This window comes from Scyliorhinus torazame, chromosome 8, assembly GCF_047496885.1.
Source record: "Scyliorhinus torazame isolate Kashiwa2021f chromosome 8, sScyTor2.1, whole genome shotgun sequence".
Lineage (NCBI taxonomy): Eukaryota > Metazoa > Chordata > Chondrichthyes > Carcharhiniformes > Scyliorhinidae > Scyliorhinus > Scyliorhinus torazame.
This window is the reverse complement of record NC_092714.1, coordinates 74,840,907-74,859,200: the sequence shown is the minus strand read 5'-3', so window position 1 is coordinate 74,859,200 and position 18,294 is coordinate 74,840,907. Positions and strand designations below refer to the sequence as shown.

General features: G+C 47.6%; 1 protein-coding gene across 4 annotated transcripts in view; it reads left to right on the top strand.

The window, feature by feature from the left end:
* kdm6a (lysine (K)-specific demethylase 6A) overlaps positions 1–18,294 on the top strand; it is a 444,294-nt gene that overhangs the window by 223,957 nt on the left and 202,043 nt on the right. The window lies entirely within an intron of this gene.

The following is an 18,294-nucleotide window of genomic DNA, read 5'->3' as shown; positions in this document are numbered from 1 at the left end:
TACATTTCAGTTTCTTTACACAAAAGGGGAACCTCTAACTGTCCGTAACTAAACTACACTCATGCTACTACCTAATAATCAAAGGAACTTGTATTACAGTACAAAATAAACAATAGCAGCATCACATTCCTACTTAATACTTATGTCAATTTACAGAGAATGTAATTTTATTTTTTAAAAATGCAGAATTTATTAGGGAGGAAAAGGTTCAAAACGAGTGTGGGGTCTGCTGAAGTCTGAGAAAAGGGCGCTGAGTGTGTATACTGGAGGGCGGGAGGCTCTCCTTTGCCATTTCCGAAGTCTGATTGCCTGGATGACACTGCAAAGTATAACTATAATCAGTAGGGCTTCTGCCGTGTACGAAAGGGAATACCACTTTATGATATCACACCATGTGGGGGTATCAGTGGCTGTGTCTATGTGTGGTGTAGTGTCCGGGCTAGGGGTATCGTGTAGGGCCTGTGTGGTGAGGGGTGTAGGGGCGGATAACGTGCGCAACTGTATTGATCCAACGGTGATCATAATGCAGATCATCGTTTCCGGGTGCGGCGATGACCAGCTGAGTCGCACGTTTCGGCAGCTCCCGGTGGAACGGACTTTTGGGCTCTTGATAGGAGCCCCAACGGCAATTTTAACGGCTAAAAACACCGTGCGGTAAACCAGAAGGGTGTTCCCCCTGGACACGGATGGAAAAAGGAGAGGAAAGTGGCCGGATTGCAGCGGATCCTTTGGAACAACGGCAAGGAAGGCAAGCAGAAACCAAGATGGCGTCGGAAGGTGGCAGTTTCATATGGGGCCCTGAACAACAAGAGTTCTTGAAACGCTGCGTGGAGGAGATAAAAAAGGAAATGAAGAAAGAGTTGTTGGCCCCGATATTACAGGCGATTGAAGGGCTGAAAGAGGAACAAAAGACCCAGGAGCAGGAGCTTCGGGTCGTGAAGGCGAAAGCAGCAGAGAATGAGAACGATATACAGGGCCTGGTGGTGAAGTCGGAGATACAGGAGGCACACCAGAAACGATCTGTGGAGAGGTTGGAGGCACTGGAAAACAACGCAAGGAGGAACAACTTGAGGATTCTTGGCCTTCCTGAAGGTGTGGAGGGGGCGGACGTCGGGGCATGTGTGAGCACGATGCTGCACTCGTTAATGGGAGCGGAGGCCCCGACGGGTCCGTTGGAGGTGGAGGGAGCATACCGAGTGATGGCGCGAGGACCGAGAGCAGGAGAAACTCCCAGAGCCATAGTGGTGAGATTTCTCCGTTTTAAGGATAGAGAAATGGTCCTTAGATGGGCGAAGAAAACTCGGTGTAGTAAATGGGAGAACGCGGTGATCCGCGTCTATCAAGATTGGAGTGCGGAGGTGGCGAGAAGGAGGGCGAGCTTTAATCGGGCCAAAGCGGTACTTCACAAAAAGAAGATAAAATTTGGAATGCTGCAACCGGCAAGACTGTGGGTCACATATCAAGGGAGGCACCACTACTTTGAGACGGCGGATGAAGCGTGGACTTTTATTGTAGAAGAAAAATTGGAATGATTGGATTACGAAAATGAACGTTTGGACAAAGTGGTGGGACGAGTGGGGGGGGGGGCGAAGAGGGGTTTTATGATTTAATCCTGCGGTATGGTAACTTTTCTTTCTCCCACAGTTGGTGATGGGGGGAGGTGGGGAGGGAGAGGAGATGGGGCGTTGGCCATGGGAGGCGGGGCCGAGGGAGAGGCGCGGGCTTGGTTCCCGCGCTATGATAATTATGGCGGGAATAGAGAAGCAGGAAGGAGGGGGCGTCGCACGGTGCGAGCCGTGATCACGGGGGGGAAGCCGAGGTCAGCCAGTGTTTGCTGACTTCTGGGAGCAACATGGGGGGAGTAATTACGCTAGCGGGGGGGGGGGGGGAGGGGGGATTTACTGGGTTGCTGCTGCTGGGGAAAGGGGGGAGTGGGTACGGGAAAGGATGGGCGGGGGGGCACCGTCTGGGAGAGATACAGCTGCGTGGGAACTGGGTGAGAAGCTGGAAAAAGATGATGGCTAACCGGCAAGGGGGGGGGGGGGGGGGGGGGGGGGGGGGTGGGAAGCCCCCCAACTCGGCTGATCACGTGGAACGTGAGGGGGCTTAACGGGCCGATAAAGAGGGCACGAGTACTCGCACACCTTAAGAAACTTAAAGCAGATGTGGTTATGTTACAGGAAACGCACCTGAAACTGATAGACCAGGTTAGGTTGCGCAAAGGATGGGTAGGGCAGGTGTTCCATTCGGGGCTGGATGCGAAAAACAGGGGGGTGGCTATATTAGTGGGGAAGCGGGTAATGTTCGAGGCAAAGACTATAGTGGCGGATAACGGGGGCAGATACGTGATGGTGAGTGGCAAATTACAGGGAGAGATGGTGGTTTTGGTAAACGTGTATGCCCCGAACTGGGATGATGCCAATTTTATGAGGCGAATGCTAGGACGCATCCCGGACCTAGAGACCGGAAAGCTGATAATGGGGGGAGACTTTAACACGGTGTTGGAACCAAGGCTGGATAGGTCGAAGTCCAGGACTGGTAGGAGGCCGGCAGCAGCCAAGGTGCTTAAGGATTTTATGGAGCAGATGGGAGGGGTGGACCCGTGGAGATTCAGTAGACCTAGGAGTAAGGAGTTCTCGTTTTTCTCCTATGTCCATAAAGTCTATTCACGCATAGACTTTTTTGTGTTGGGTAGGGCATTGATCCCGAGGGTGAGGGGAACGGAATATACGGCTATAGCCATTTCGGATCATGCCCCACACTGGGTAGACTTGGAGATAGGGGAGGAAACAAGAGGGCGTCCACCCTGGAGAATGGACATGGGACTAATGGCGGATGAGGGGGTGTGCCTAAGGGTGAGGGGATGCATTGAAAAGTACTTGGAACTCAATGACAATGGGGAGGTTCAGGTGGGAGTGGTCTGGGAGGCGTTGAAGGCGGTGGTTAGGGGGGAGCTGATATCAATAAGGACACATAAAGGGAAGCAGGAGAGTAAGGAACGGGAGCGGTTGCTGCAAGAACTCTTGAGGGTGGACAGACAATATGCGGAAGCACCGGAGGAGGGACTGTATAGGGAAAGGCAAAGGCTGCATGTGGAATTTGACTTGCTGACTACAGGCACTGCAGAGGCACAATGGAGGAAGGCGCAGGGTGTACAGTATGAATATGGAGAGAAGGCGAGCAGATTGCTGGCACACCAATTGAGGAAAAGGGGAGCAGCGAGGGAAATAGGGGGGGTGAGGGACGAAGATGGAGAGACGGAGCGGGGAGCGGAGAGAGTGAATGAAGTGTTCAAGACATTTTATAAAAAATTGTATGAAACTCAACCCCCGGATGGGAGGGAGAGAATGATGGATTTTTTGGATCGGCTGGAAATTCCCAAGGTGGAAGAGCAGGAAAGGGTGGGACTGGGAGCACAGATCACGGTAGAAGAAGTGGTGAAAGGAATTAGGAACATGCAGACGGGAAAGGCCCCGGGACCGGACGGATTCCCAGTTGAATTTTACAGAAAATATTTGGACTTGCTCGCCCCGCTACTGACGAGGACCTTTAACGAGGCAAAGGAAAGGGGACAACTGCCCCCGACTATGTCAGAAGCAACGATATCGCTTCTTTTAAAGAAGGAAAAGGATCCGCTACAATGCGGGTCCTACAGACCAATTTCCCTCCTCAATGTGGATGCCAAGGTCCTGGCCAAGGTAATGGCAATGAGAATAGAGGAATGTGTCCCGGGGGTGGTTCATGAGGACCAAACTGGGTTTGTGAAGGGGAGACAGCTGAACACGAACATACGGAGGCTGTTAGGGGTAATGATGATGCCCCCACCAGAGGGTGAAACGGAGATAGTAGTGGCGATGGATGCCGAGAAAGCATTTGATAGAGTGGAATGGGATTATCTGTGGGAGGTGTTGAGGAGATTTGGGTTTGGAGAGGGGTATGTTAGATGGGTGCAGCTGTTGTATAGGGCCCCAGTGGCGAGTGTGGTCACGAATGGACGGGGATCGGCATATTTTCGGCTCCATAGAGGGACAAGGCAGGGATGTCCTCTGTCCCCATTACTGTTTGCACTGGCGATTGAGCCCCTGGCGATAGCGCTGAGAGGTTCCAAGAGATGGAGGGGAATACTTAGGGGAGGAGAAGAACACCGGGTATCTTTATATGCGGATGATCTGCTACTATATGTGGCGGATCCAGCGGAGGGGATGCCAGAAATAATGCGGATACTTGGGGAGTTTGGGGATTTTTCAGGGTATAAATTGAACATGGGGAAGAGTGAGCTGTTTGTGGTGCATCCAGGGGAGTAGAGTAGAGAAATAGAAGACCTACCGTTGAGGAAGGTAACAAGAGACTTTCGTTACCTGGGGATCCAGATAGCTAAGAATTGGGGCACATTGCACAGGCTAAATTTGACGCGGTTGGTGGAACAGATGGAGGAAGATTTCAAGAGATGGGATATGGTAGCATTGTCAATGGCAGGGAGGGTGCAGGCGGTTAAGATGGTGGTCCTCCCGAGATTCCTCTTTGTGTTTCAGTGCCTCCCGGTGGTGATCACGAAGGCTTTTTTCAAAAGGATAGAAAAGAGTATCATGGGGTTTGTTTGGGCCGGGAAGACTCCGAGAGTGAGGAAGGGATTCTTACAGCGTAGTAGGGATGGGGGGGGCTGGCACTACCGAGCCTAAGTGAGTATTATTGGGCCGCTAATATTTCAATGGTGAGTAAGTGGATGGGAGAGGAGGAAGGAGCGGCGTGGAAGAGATTAGAGAGGGCGTCCTGTAGGGGGACCAGCCTGCAGGCTATGGTGACAGCCCCATTGCCGTTCTCACCAAGGAACTATACCATGAGTCCGGTGGTGGTAGCTACACTGAAGATTTGGGGACAGTGGAGACGACATAGGGGAAAGACCGGAGCATTGGGGGGGTCCCCGATAAGAAACAACCATAGGTTTGCCCCGGGGGGAATGGATGGGGGATATGGAATGTGGCAAAGAGCAGGTATAACGCAATTGAAAGATCTATTTGTGGATGGGAAGTTCGCGAGTCTGGGAGCGCTGACAGAGAAATATGGGTTGCCCCAAGGGAATGCATTCAGGTACATGCAATTGAGGGCTTTTGCGAGGCAACAGGTGAGGGAATTCCCGCAGCTCCCGACACAAGAGGTGCAGGACAGAGTCATCTCAAAGAAATGGGTGGGGGATGGTAAGGTGTCGGATATATATAGGGAAATGAGAGACGAAGGGGAGACTATGATGGACGAACTAAAAGGGAAATGGGAAGAAGAGCTAGGGGAGGAGATCGAGGAGGGGCTGTGGGCAGATGCCCTAAACAGGGTAAACTCGTCCTCGTGCGCCAGGCTAAGCCTGATTCAGTTTAAGGTATTACACAGGGCACATATGACTGGAACACGGCTCAGTAAATTTTTTGGGGTGGAGGATAGGTGTGCGAGGTGCTCGAGAAGCCCAGCGAATCATACCCATATGTTTTGGTCATGCCCGGCACTACAGGGGTTTTGGATGGGGGTGACAAAGGTGCTTTCGAAAGTAGTAGGAGTCCGGGTCGAACCAAGCTGGGGGTTGGCTATATTTGGGGTTGCACAAGAGCCGGGAGTGCAGGAGGCGAGAGAGGCCGATGTTTTGGCCTTTGCGTCCCTAGTAGCCCGGCGCAGAATATTGCTAATGTGGAAAGAAGCCAAGCCCCCAGGGGTGGAGACCTGGATAAATGATATGGCGGGGTTCATAAAGTTAGAGCGGATTAAGTTCGTCCTAAGGGGGTCGGCTCAAGGGTTTACTAGGCGGTGGCAACCGTTCGTCGAATATCTTGCGGAAAGATAGATGGGGGAAAAAAAAGAAGGCAGCAGCCCAGGACTTGGGGGGGAGGGGTGGGGGGGGTGTGGCCTGAGACAAGGCAGTTGCTAATTAGGGCTAGTTTTTATTTTTGTTATTTAATATTTATTTATTTGTTGTTTTTTTTTCTTTTTGTTGTTCTTGTTTAAATAAAAAAGGTCATTATTATCTGTATTGTTACAATGTTGTGTAAAGGATGCACAATGTACTGTGTTGGTTGACCAAAAATTTTCAATAAAATATTATTTAAAAAAAAAAAAATAAAAAAAATAATGCAGATCATCAGGTCCGTCTTCATCTTGGCTATGTCTTCCTCTGTCTCCTGGTCTATTCGTATCTTCCTGGGGGTACAAGCATAATATCTGTTATTATCTTCTTGTTTAATATCTCGTTTGTCTGTCTGTTTCTCCTTAACGTCAATTTCCCATTTAGGATCGTCACATATGTGACTCCCTCTTTTTTTTTTAAACCAACCATTTGGGAGACAAGACATCCGAAAAAAAATTCTGTCACAGTGTGAGCGCTCTCGCAGCCTGTGTTTAATGGGCTGAGTGGGCGTACAATTTCTCTGCCCAGTGCAAATTAATTTCAACCAAGTGTTTTAACATGTAAATAGCAGGTGGGGGTTAGCAACCGAACGGTTGCCGGAAAGGAAACAAAGGTTGTGGCAAAGTGCATTCTTTAAACCACATTTTTAAAAGAACAGCATAAGAGTTTCGAAAAGAACTATCCGAATGGGGTGCGTACGAGCCGCAGCAGGGCAAGAATGGGTGGAATCCCCCGGTAGGGTGGTGATCAGTGCCGTTGCTCCACTAACCGAGCTTGGCTGATGAAATACATAGGGGGTCCTCAGGCAGGGCAGGGTTAAGTGCTGTTACTCCACTGCCTGAGTGACCTTACAAGAACGGTAAGAATTTGAATATTTGTGGACCTTCAACAAACTTGTGCCTTTTACTACTATGTAGCGTCAAAGGAGTAGTCATAACTGTATCAAGAAATTTGCATGAGATCGACAAATAAAGTCGTATGAGAGAGAACCATTCAACATTAAAAAAACAAACTAAAGAAGAAAGCGGGCAGGTTCCATCAGGGAATAGGACACCGTAAATCTCAATCGGTTCCTTTCTCTCATCATCTGTACACCTCAGGGTTCCATTCCAAACAGGGTCTCAAAGGGGTTAGCATGGTGGAAGTCAGACTCTGAGTCATCACCATCACCCGGTTGCCAAACTCGTGACTGGAGTTTCAGTGCCAATGCGGCGTGGGCCGATATGGGATCCATCTCGTTGTTTCTTATCAGTCGATAAGAATTGTCGCAGTGCCATTGTTTCTTATCCTGTAGGGCAGTAGGGGCAAGGGCGGTGTCGCTATCATCGGGCGGTGGGTCAGGTTCTGGTGACAGCAAATAAATTGTGTCTGAAGGGCCGAACATATCGAGGTTGGTGTCACTGGGGCTGTAGTGACTGGGGCCTGGTCTGTTTTTCCATTGGTGGGGAATATCAGGGGCGTTCGTTGTGGTTTCGCTGTCGCTATCGCTATCGCTGTCGCTAGCAGACGAATCAAGTGCGAGTTAGAAATTCGTCTCTGGGGGCGTGCTGTCCTGGCTGGGGGAGGGCTGGATTGGGTTGCCAGTGGGCGGTCTTTGTTGTCTGCCATTGCCAGTGAAATGTGGTGTGAGTGGCTGCACTGCGTTCCATAAACCTTAAGCTGGTTTATATGGAATCATCCTGATTTTCCATTTGGATATGTAATCTTGTAAACTGAGGGGCTTACTTTATCGGAAATTGAGTAGGGTCCGGAAAATTTGGGGGAGAGGAATGAACTAGGGTCGTACAGGGAGATCATGACTTGCTGTCCGACTGTATACTTTATCGGGTGTACTGTCTTATCAAAGCAGGCCTTACTCTGCTTTCTTCTAGCACCTAGTCGAACAGCTGCAGCGAGCTGTGCTGCTTTAATATTCTCCATTATGTTTTGGACCGCTTTTTCGTGGTGAAGGGCGGTGACTGTGGGGCGGGCCAAATCAAGTCCAAATACATACTCGGTACCCTTCATGGGACGTCCGGTCATGAGGGTATGGGGGGGGGGGGGGGTGGCTGTATCCTGTCAAACTCGATACCGTGTTTCTAATAAACATCAGTGCGAATGGGAGCACTGTGTCCCATGTCGTATTATGCTGCGGTACCATCTTCCTAAGTGTTGCCTTTAGGGTTCGGTTCATGCGTTCCACAATGCCGCTGGACTGTGGGTGATAGGCAATGTGAAACTTCTGTTTTATTCCGAAAATCAGCAGTACATTTTTCATTACTCTGCCTGTGAACCTTGATCCGACTCAATACTACGGGGGAGTCCCCATCTAGTAAAAATGTGCTCGGTCAAAATTTTCACTGTTGCTTTGGCTGTGTTTGTTCTTGAAGGGAATGCTTCTACCCATTTTGTGAATGCGTCGATGACGACCAACACATATTTAAATCCATTTCTGCAGGGGTGGGAGGGGACCGATATAGTCTAACTGCAAGTTCGTCCATGGGCCATTAACAGGGCGGGTGTGTCTTAGCTGATCTTTCTTTGCATATCTGTCCGGGTTCTGGGCGCAAATCAAACTATTCTCAATGTAGTGGGTTACATCAGTTTTTAAATCGGGCCACCAACAGAGAGGCCTGTGGTGGGCAAGGGTGGATTCTATCCCTTGGTGTCCATGTCCGTCATGGAATTGACAAATAATCTGGTTCCTGTCCTGGGTGGGAACCACATAAATACCATCCTTTAATATGATTCCCTCGTGTATCGTTAAGTGTCTTTAAACCTATCATAGGGATCTGGGAAGTCTTCTTTTAAAATTTCCTTTAGCGTGTCATCTTCCTTCTGTGCCTGTGCTAAATCTTGAATATTGGTCTGTGAGACCTGGACCGCGTGTACTGGGGCACTCTCGGGGGAGGGGGGGGGGGGGTGTTGCCAAAAGTGACCATGTCGTGAGCCTGCTTTAGCACGTTACCGGGTGGGGAGGAACGATGGTGGCTTTTATGGAAGTTTTATGATTCAGTATTTATGACCTTTCGCTGTCTGGAGAATGTGTAGGGGCTTTCCGTCGGCGGATATAAATTGTCTAGATTCCAACAGGGGCTGGAATTCTGTCAAGCTGGTGCAAACATACAAACTGTCCGACTATATGTCTGTTGGGGTTCGGAACGAATCTGGGTGCTGCACAATGTAAGCAATGGCTGCTAACTTGGCTGCCTGTGAACCTAAATGTCCAGGCAACTTGACCGAGATTTCCTCTAAAGTGCGTCCCTGCCCGTCCTCTACATAAATTCCACATCCTGTGATCCTTTTTCCATCTAGAACTGTGGAGGAGCCATCTACATAATTTTTAGAGCTGTCTGTGGGCTGGGTCGTCTGTGGTCGGATGCCTGTCTTTTTCGGTACTGATTTGGGAACAAAGGGGCCTGTGTTGTGCTTGGCTGCAATGATCTCACACTCGTGTGGTTCCTGCATATTGTAAATTGTCGGCCAGAAACATGTGCGTCTTTGTCCTTTTGACCGTAATGTCACGTCCTTGTAGGAGTAGGGTCCAGCGCGCTTCGCGAATTTGGCTCACTGTGCCGTCCTTGAGCCTACCGTCTAATAGCTGTGTCGGGGGGGTGCTCGGTCAAAATGGTTACGGGGTTGAGTCCTGTTATGTCTGAGAAGTATTGGACAGCCCAAAAAACTGCGAGCAAATGACTTTTGCAGGCTGAAAATCCTTGCCCTACGGGATGTAAAACTCGTGAGGCATAGGCTACGGGTCCTAAATGATCGTGCCTTTCCTGTAGAAGTACGGCCAAAAGGGTTCGGTCGGTGGTCGCTACCTCTATTGCGTATGGAGAGTGTGGGTCTGGAGCCTGTAAAGCGGGGGCTGTGATTAGGGCGCTTTTCAATGCATCTACGGTATCCGTGTGCTGTGGAAGCTATTTCCATGGGGCCTGTTTCTTAAGGAGCTCAGAAAGTGGGGCTGCTTTTGTGGCGAAACCGTCTATGTAGCTCCTGCAGTGACCGACCAGTCCTAAAAATGACCGGAGTGCTGTAATATTTTGGGCAGTGGCAATTTTACAATTGATTCAATCTGTTTCTGGTCTATCTCACGCTTACCATGTGTAATGACCGTACCTAAATAAGTGACCTTCTCTTGGAGAATTTGGGATTTTTTGGGGTTGATTTTGCATCCAATTTCTTTTAGGAGTCCTAATAGTTCCGAAAGAAGCGAAATGTGCTCTTCCTTGGTGTCAGTCTGTAGGAGCAAGTCATCCAAATACTGAACAAGGTATTTGGGTCGGAAAAATTTTGCTAATCCGTTCGCCAATTGTCTGTGAAAAATGGAGGGGGAGTTGTGGAAGGCATGTCCACGTGTACTGCTGTCCCTGGAAAGTGAACGCAAATTTGTACTGGCACTTTTTGTCCAATGGAATGGACCAAATGCCATTGCTAATGTCCAAAACCGTGAAAACTTTTGACTGAAGTCCCTACTTTAACATGGCCTCGGGACTCATGGCAATAGTGGGGGCTGATAATGGAGTTACTTTGTTTAATTCTCTATATTCGATGGTCAGTCGCCATGAACCATCTGGTTTTCTTACGGCCCAAATCGGAGCATTGTTCGTTGAGGCTACGGGCCAAATTACTCCTTGGTCCAATAAACTCTGGCTTACTTTAGCTATCTCTCCCTCGGCTTGCTGTGGAAAACCGTATTGTTTCTGGGGCTTGGGATTGGGACCTGTAATGTTGACTATTCCCGGAATTTTACCGCAATCGTGCTTGTGCTGGGCAAACGATGCTTTATGTCTTTTCAAGACTTCTCTAACTGTTTTGTCTGTGGTAATGGTTTGTGGATCAAACCAGTACTCTCCCACTGAGCTAATCCTCTGTGCTTGGTCTCCTACTGTGAGTGTGGCGTTGGCTCGTGCTGCTCTGGCCATTTTCCACGCACATTTATTTACAGGGTTGAAAGAAAGGTTGTGTGAGCTCATAAAATCTATTCCCAAGATGTGTTCTGCTGTCTGTGGTAAATCTATCAAAATGACTGAGTGCTTACTTTTAATGTTACCGATCTGGGATAGCCACAGGGGCCATAATGTGTCCCTGCTGGAGGTGACCTATAAAGCCACTAAGGGTGATGGTGTCTGTAATGGGCCATATATCTCGCTGGTACATCGTGGAGGAGTTTAACGTGGTTCGGGACCCTCCTGTGTCCAAAGGAACTCTACTGGGTGTCCCCGGACTGTGTCTGCAACTACCGGTCTTCTGGACTTGTCCCAAAGTGTGTTGCAGACCCAAGTTGGGGAGTCCGAACACTGTCAATCGGTGCCATTTATGGCCAAACTGTCTGCACGGGCGCTAACGCTGTGGATAGGTCTGGCATTGTTCCTAGGTGGGGCATTTGTGGGTTGATTCCGTTGCTGTTTTGGAGGGGTGTTGCATTCTCGGGCATAATGTCCCTCGTGTCCACAATTGTAGCATCCCTGTGCTTTAGGGTGCTGCGTGTTACTTCTACCTTCACTTACCCATGCGGGGTCTTGGTGCGCCCTTACTGGATTCATGTTGGCGTCTATTCTCTCCTGCTCTGTCTTTTTCTGTAGGAATTGTTCCCAAGCCCTAGTTAGTCGCTTCAGTACTCACACTTTGTTGTGTGCCGGGTCTGAGGGGTCGTAATTCGCACATGCCTTTTGTCCTGTCTCCGTGGCGTGGGAGACTAAAATAAGGGTCCATTTGGCCGCATTGTCTGCAGATAAATGGGCACGTGTTAAATCACCGAATACTGCGGTGAAGTGGATCCAGAGGCGTCCAGCAAATGCTGTTGGATGCTCTCCCTTTTTCTGTCTGCACCGGTTGAGTCCTTCTACTGGATCTCCTCTATTGTAGCCAATGGCGTCTAAAATGGCTGTTTTCATATCTTGGAGGCTACCTCCTCCTACATTTTGTGGGTCGGGAAGGGCTGAACTAACCGACGGGTCAAGGCTCATTACAATGAGTTTTACTTCTTCCTGCTGGTCCAGACCGTACATGATGGTCTGTTAACTAACTCGTTCGAAGAAGTGGTGTGGGTCTGACGTGGGGTGAAAAGTTTCTATTTTGTCGCGGGCATCTCTTAACTGGGTGATGGTTAGTGGGGTGGTGTACACAAAATCGGGTCGGTCTTCTGTTGTTACTCTACGCTGCGTGGTAATGGGGTTCATAGGGTTGGGTGCTGCCTGTGCAGTCGGTGGTGCGGGTGCTTTCCTTTTCGGGGCCTGGGGGGCTCTATTCTGACTTTCTGTTTCGCTCACATATCAGTGGGCCGTTTCATTAAGTTCCTGCCAATCGGGGCCATCTTCCTGATCTAACTGTGGGCCAAAGGTATCTTTGAACCCATTCTGAACTGAGAGCAGTGATTGCAACCTTGCAATTTGCTGCCTGCACTTTGCATGGTCTACGGAACTCTGCCTCTGTTCCGTGGTGGAACTATGGAGTGCTCGTAGGGCTGCCTTTTAAGTCCTCACATTGCTTTTTCAGCTGTTCTGCTTGTTGTTCTGCTTCCTCTCTTACCAAAACCGCATGTTGCGTGTCCTGGTAGGCCTTATCATATTGGAGCTGAAGCTACTTAGGTGGGCGACACAAGATTGGTGTGCCCGTTTGACATCAGCCATCTCCTTGTCCTTCGCCACTAGCTGCTCTCGGAGTTGCTCATTTACTCTCTCACCCTCGCTAACATTTCCCTCTCTACTCTCCTCCTCAAGCTGTCTATGGAGCGTCCTCACGACCTCCTCTATGCCTCGCAATTGTGCCAAGCAGGACACGATTGCCATTGGCTTACAAACTCTTCTCAGATTCTTCTTGTGGATCTCGGTCAGGTTATCCCACCAAGTTTGTCCTATACTACCAGGACCTGTTTCCTCAAAGGGGCCATCCTTTCTCCTTTAGGTACTTCTTAATTCCCTCTTCCCATATGGGACACTGTTCTGCTCTGTTGGTCGCTGCTACCTCGGGTTCTTGTGGGTGAATAAGGCGTTCCATTGCCATCTCTATGATTATATTTATTTCTACCGGAAATTTGGGACTGGGTGCAAACAGCGGGTGCGGCTTAAGCTATTTTCCGGTTTACACAACTCCCGAAAGTTTCACGCAACAAAATCTATCGAGGTTACCTTATATCCCTTGTTAGTACGCATGTAAATTACACACTTCCGAATCTTGGAGGTTTGATCAATACTGGTCTTACGCTTGTGATTTCTTTTACTTTTCCAATTTGGATTTCAAATTCAAACGTTTTGTGGGTTCTCTCGGAGTGACACACTCCTGGGTCGAGTCCCAGCGGAGTCGCCAATAACTTGCCTTTTTTTACCTGCTAGAAATCTGGCAATCAATAAGGTTGCCCTTCTTTCTTTAGATATCGATTATTGTATTGCTCAGAGTCACCAGTTATCAAATGATACCACCACAAGTTCAACCGGATATTGATCAAAGAGCCAAACACCAGTTAGTTAGTTCAAGATCAATGATACTTTATTTACACACAAGATTAATCATGCAACATAAACACTACTAGTTAAACTACACCTAACAACTATGACAACCTGTACTTGCCTTCAGGCACTCGGCTTAGGTCTTTTGAATTTGGATCTACTGGGTCTGGAGAAGTAACTGCTGCTCAGCTGGGCTCATCCGTCTGGTAGTGGGCATTGAACTTGAACTTGCTTCTGGTGGTGCTGCAATTGGAGGTGGACGTTGCTGGAGCGCCAGGTCCAAGAGAGGTCGAACACATGGCAGTGTCTCTCTTTATCCTTGGGGAGTTTCGCGCTCTTTTGGGCGGTCCTTCGGTTTGGACCCCACTAATTGGGTAGTTCTTGATCACTGTGTGCGATCTGAGCCAATAAAGCTGCGGGTGCCTTGATGGCTGGGTGTGTCCTAAGCGGTCATTGACCCTGTTCTTTATGCTTCCTGAGTACCGGGAGTGGCGCCGAACTGTCTGGGATTGTATCGGTTACTCAAGTATCAGTCCTTTGTCTTACGGAGATGGGCCATCAAAATGCTAATTGGTTGGGGGTTTCGATGCTGTCTGGATTTTTTGCTCACAAATGTACATTCAGGCTCTGTGCCTGCCCGAATCTTACATTGTCCATATTTCCAGTTAGGCTTTGCGAAACGTCCATGGTTCTTGTTGTAAGTGGCCATCCCAGATGGCTACACAACTCTAAACCGAGATCGAACTCTGGGCTCCAAAGTACTGAAAGGCTGCTTAATAAATGAGGATTTGACACCCTTGTATACCATCCAACCTACCTGAATACATTCCTTGACCTGGTAATGAGAGGAATAAGATTTATCTAGATACGTGAATTCAGCTTTAAAGAAATACGATAAATCTTATTCCTCTCATCAAGGGTAGCACAGTGGGTAGCACATTGCTTCACAGCTCCAGGGTCCCAGGTTCGATTACCCGCTGGGTCACTGTCTGTGCGGAGTCTACACATTCTCCCCGTGTCTGCGTGGGTTTCCTCCGGATGCTCCGGTTTCCTCCCACAGTCCCAAATGATGTGCTGTTCGGTAATTTGGACATTCTGAATTCTCCCTCTGTGTACCCAAACAGGTGGGTTTGGCGACTAGGGGATTTTCACAGTAACTTCATTGCAGTGTTAATGTAAGCCTACTTGTGACAATAAAGATTTTTATTATTATCATCATTAACATATAAATTCAAAATAAATGTCCAAAATCAGACAATACAATAATTTACTTGTGCATCAGCAATCTGCGAATTTCAGATGTCATCTCCTTTTGAAATTGATTCAATAACAGAATATTTCAATGCACAATGCAAAAATAATGAGTTAGATTGTAAGATAATGACGATACTCGTCAAACTCTGAAGCAATAGCCTGCCGCCACAGCGGGAAATTAGTGACACAGGCGGAGTGCACTGACCAGGCAAGCTGCAGTACTGCTGCTATAGTCTCAATCTAAACGGGATTCCCTGTACATTTAAAAATACACCTCTCTCCCAAATCTTACCTTTTCTTTTCATAAAGTGCACGTAACTTGAATTGTATGAGGCAGTATTAAGGTCTTCCTCCACATTGAATGATCATCAAATGACCTCATGCTGGCTATGTCATCGTTTGCGAGATCCTCATTGTAATAACTCCTTCTACAAAATGCACGCTATAAACAGAACAGAATCAGATCTATATGTAACGCTACAACAGTATTGATCCCACAGCCATTCCAAATATTAGATTTCATAATGAAACATTGTATTTGTGTATTAGCTAGGTATTAAATTTAACCGTATAAATGTGGACGTACTTTTGTACAGGATCAGTTTAGGGCCTCCGTTTTCATGGTGCAAGATGCTAGAATCATCCCAATAGTAACAGGTAATGCAGAAGTTGTGGAAAAGGAGGAACTTGAAACAAGGGGAAGGTATTGAGCAAGTTATCGGGATTAAAGGCAGACAAATCTGGGGCCTCGTGGCCTACGTCCTAGAGTCTTAAAGGAAGTGGCACGGTGGCGCAGTGGTTAGCACTGCTGCCTTATGGCCCCTGACCCAGGTTTGATCCCGGCCCCGGGTCGCCGTCCGTGTGCAGTTTGCACATTCTCCCTGTGTCTGCGTGGATCTCACCCCCACAACCCAAAGGATGCGCAGGATCGGTGGATTAATCATGCTAAATTGCCCCTTAATTGTTGAAAAAAATGAATTGGGTACTTTACCTTTTTAAAAAAAAAACAACGCCCCCAAAAAAACTAGAGACCAGTTAGTTTAACAAAACTTGGAATCCGTTATTAAGGAAGTAGTAAAAGGACGTTTTGAAAGTCAAGAAGCAATCCATCAGAGTCAGCATGGTTTTATGAAGAGTAAATAGTGTTTGACTAATTTGCTGGAGTTCTTTGAAGATGTAACAATCAAAGTGGGTTATGAAGGTCCTGTTGATGTAGTGTATCTGGACTTCCAGAAGGCATTTCATTAGGTGCCCCACAAAAGGTTAACACACATGGTTAGATTCCACAGGGTTATGGGTAATATATTAGCTTGGATAGAGGATTGGCTAACCAACAGAAAGCAGAGTGTGAGGATAAATGGGTCTTTTTCTGGTTGACAAGTTGTAACTAGTGGTGTGCAACAACAGGGTTTGGTGCTCGGGGCCCCAACTATTTACAATCTAAGCCAAATTTGTAATCGACACTGAAATAAGTGAGAAAGCAAGTTGCAGTGAGGAAATAAATAAACATGTATAGGTTAGGGGCGTTGGTCAAAATGTGGCCGATGGAATTTAACGTGGAAAAGTGTGAGGTTATCCATTTTGGTCAGAGGAATAAAAAGACAATTTATTATCTAAATGGAGAGAAACATCAAAATGCTTTGGTGCAGAGGGATCTGGGTGCCATCGTGCACAAACTGCAGGAAGTTAGTATACCGAACAGGCGCCGGAATGTGGCGACTAGGAGCTTTTCACAGTAACTTCGTTGAAGCCTACTTGTGACAATAAACTATTATTATTATAATAAGAAAGGTAAATTGAATTTTGGCATTCATTGCTAATGGAATATAGAAGTAGAGAGATGCTGTTGCAACTGTATAGGATATTCCTGAGACCACATCCGGAGTACTGTGCACAGTTTTGATCGCTTTACTTGAGGAAAGATGTAAATACATCCGCAGCGGTTCAGAGAAGGTTCACTAGATTGATTCCAGATTTGAAGGGCTTGTCTTATGAAAACAGATTGACCTGTTTCGGCCTATACTTGCTGGAATTTTGGAAGAATGAGAGGAGACCTAATTGAAGATGCTAATGGGGACTGACAGGGTAGACGAAGAGCAGATGTTTCACCTTGTTGGATGTTCAAGAATGGGAGCCCGTAGTTTGAGGCTAAAGGATGGCAGATTTAAAACCGAAATGAGGAGCAATTGCTTCACTCGGGGGGGTCATGAATCTATGGAATTCTCTACCTCAGAGTGCAGTGGACTCCAGAAAACACAACAATTCTAAGGAGGAGATAGATTGGTTTGTAATTAGTTGAGGGATGACGGGTTATGGGGAGAGGGCAGGAAGGTGGAGATGAGGCCGAGATTAGATGAGCCATGATTACATTAAATGGCGGAGCAGGCTCTACAGGCTAAATTGCCCACTCCTCCACGCTCTTATGTTCTTGATCTTCGTGCAGTGCTCATTAGGTTTTTTTCCCCCTCAAATTACTTTGTCTATACTTATAATGGAAACAGTGTAAGCAAATTGTCACACTACAATTACTCCCACTGGCTAGTTCACAAGATCTTAAGAAATAGTAGTAGTCCATTTGGCACCTTGAGCCTTCCAGTGGGATCATAGAGTTGTAGAATACAGAAGAGGTCCTTCGGCCCATTAAGTCTGAAGCAGCAAAACTACACTAAATTTACGTTAATCTCACTTTCCAGCACTGGGCCCATAGCCTTGAATGTTATGACATTTTAAAGTGGACATCCACATACTTTTTAAAAATATTTTTTTTTATTGGCATTTTCCTGTTTTTACAGTGTAACAGTTTAACATATAGTGCACCTGATATTTACACGGTATGACATTTATTTACGAATTTTACATGCCCCACTCCTCATAGTCTTATAAACTTCAATTAGGTCCAGTCTCTTCCCCCCCCCCCCCCCCCCCCCCCCCCCGCCCGCCTTCTCTGCTCTAAAGAAAATAACCCGAGCCTGAAGAAAATAACCCAAGCCTATCAGCCTGTTTTCATAGCTCAGATGCACCATCCCAGGCAACATCCTGGTGAATCTCCTCTGCACCCTCTCCAGTGTAATCATGCCCTTCCGATAGTGAGACAACCAGAACTGCACACAGTACCAGCTGTGGCCCAACCAAAGTTTTGTACAGTTCCAACATAACCTCCCTGTTCTTATAGTCTACGCCACGACTGATGATGACTGACCTGATTGTGACCTTAATCCCACTGTCCTGCCTGCCCCCCTTGACTCCCTTGTAACCCAAAAATCTGTCTAACTCAGCCTGGAATATATTCAATGACTCAGTTCTCTGGGGACGAGAAATCCAAAGACTAATGACTCTGGGAAAGATGAAATTCCTCCTCATTCCCACCTTAAATGGTGGACCCCCTTATTCTGAAACTATAACCTTTAGATCCATATTTCCCCAAGAGAGGAAACATCCTCTCAGCATCTATCCTGCCAAATCTCTCCGGATCGTTTGTTTCAATAACATCAACTCTCATTCTTCTGAACTCCAATGATATGGGCACAACTTTTCCTCATAAGGCAATCCCTTCATCCCAGGAATCAGACTAGCAAAATTCTCTGAATTGCTTTTAACGTAAGTCTATCCCACCTTGAGTAAAGAGACCAAAATTGTACACAGTACCCTGTGCGGTCTCACCAACATCCTCCACAGTTGGAGCAAGACTTCCCTACATGCGATAAAGGCCTACATTCCATTTTGCCT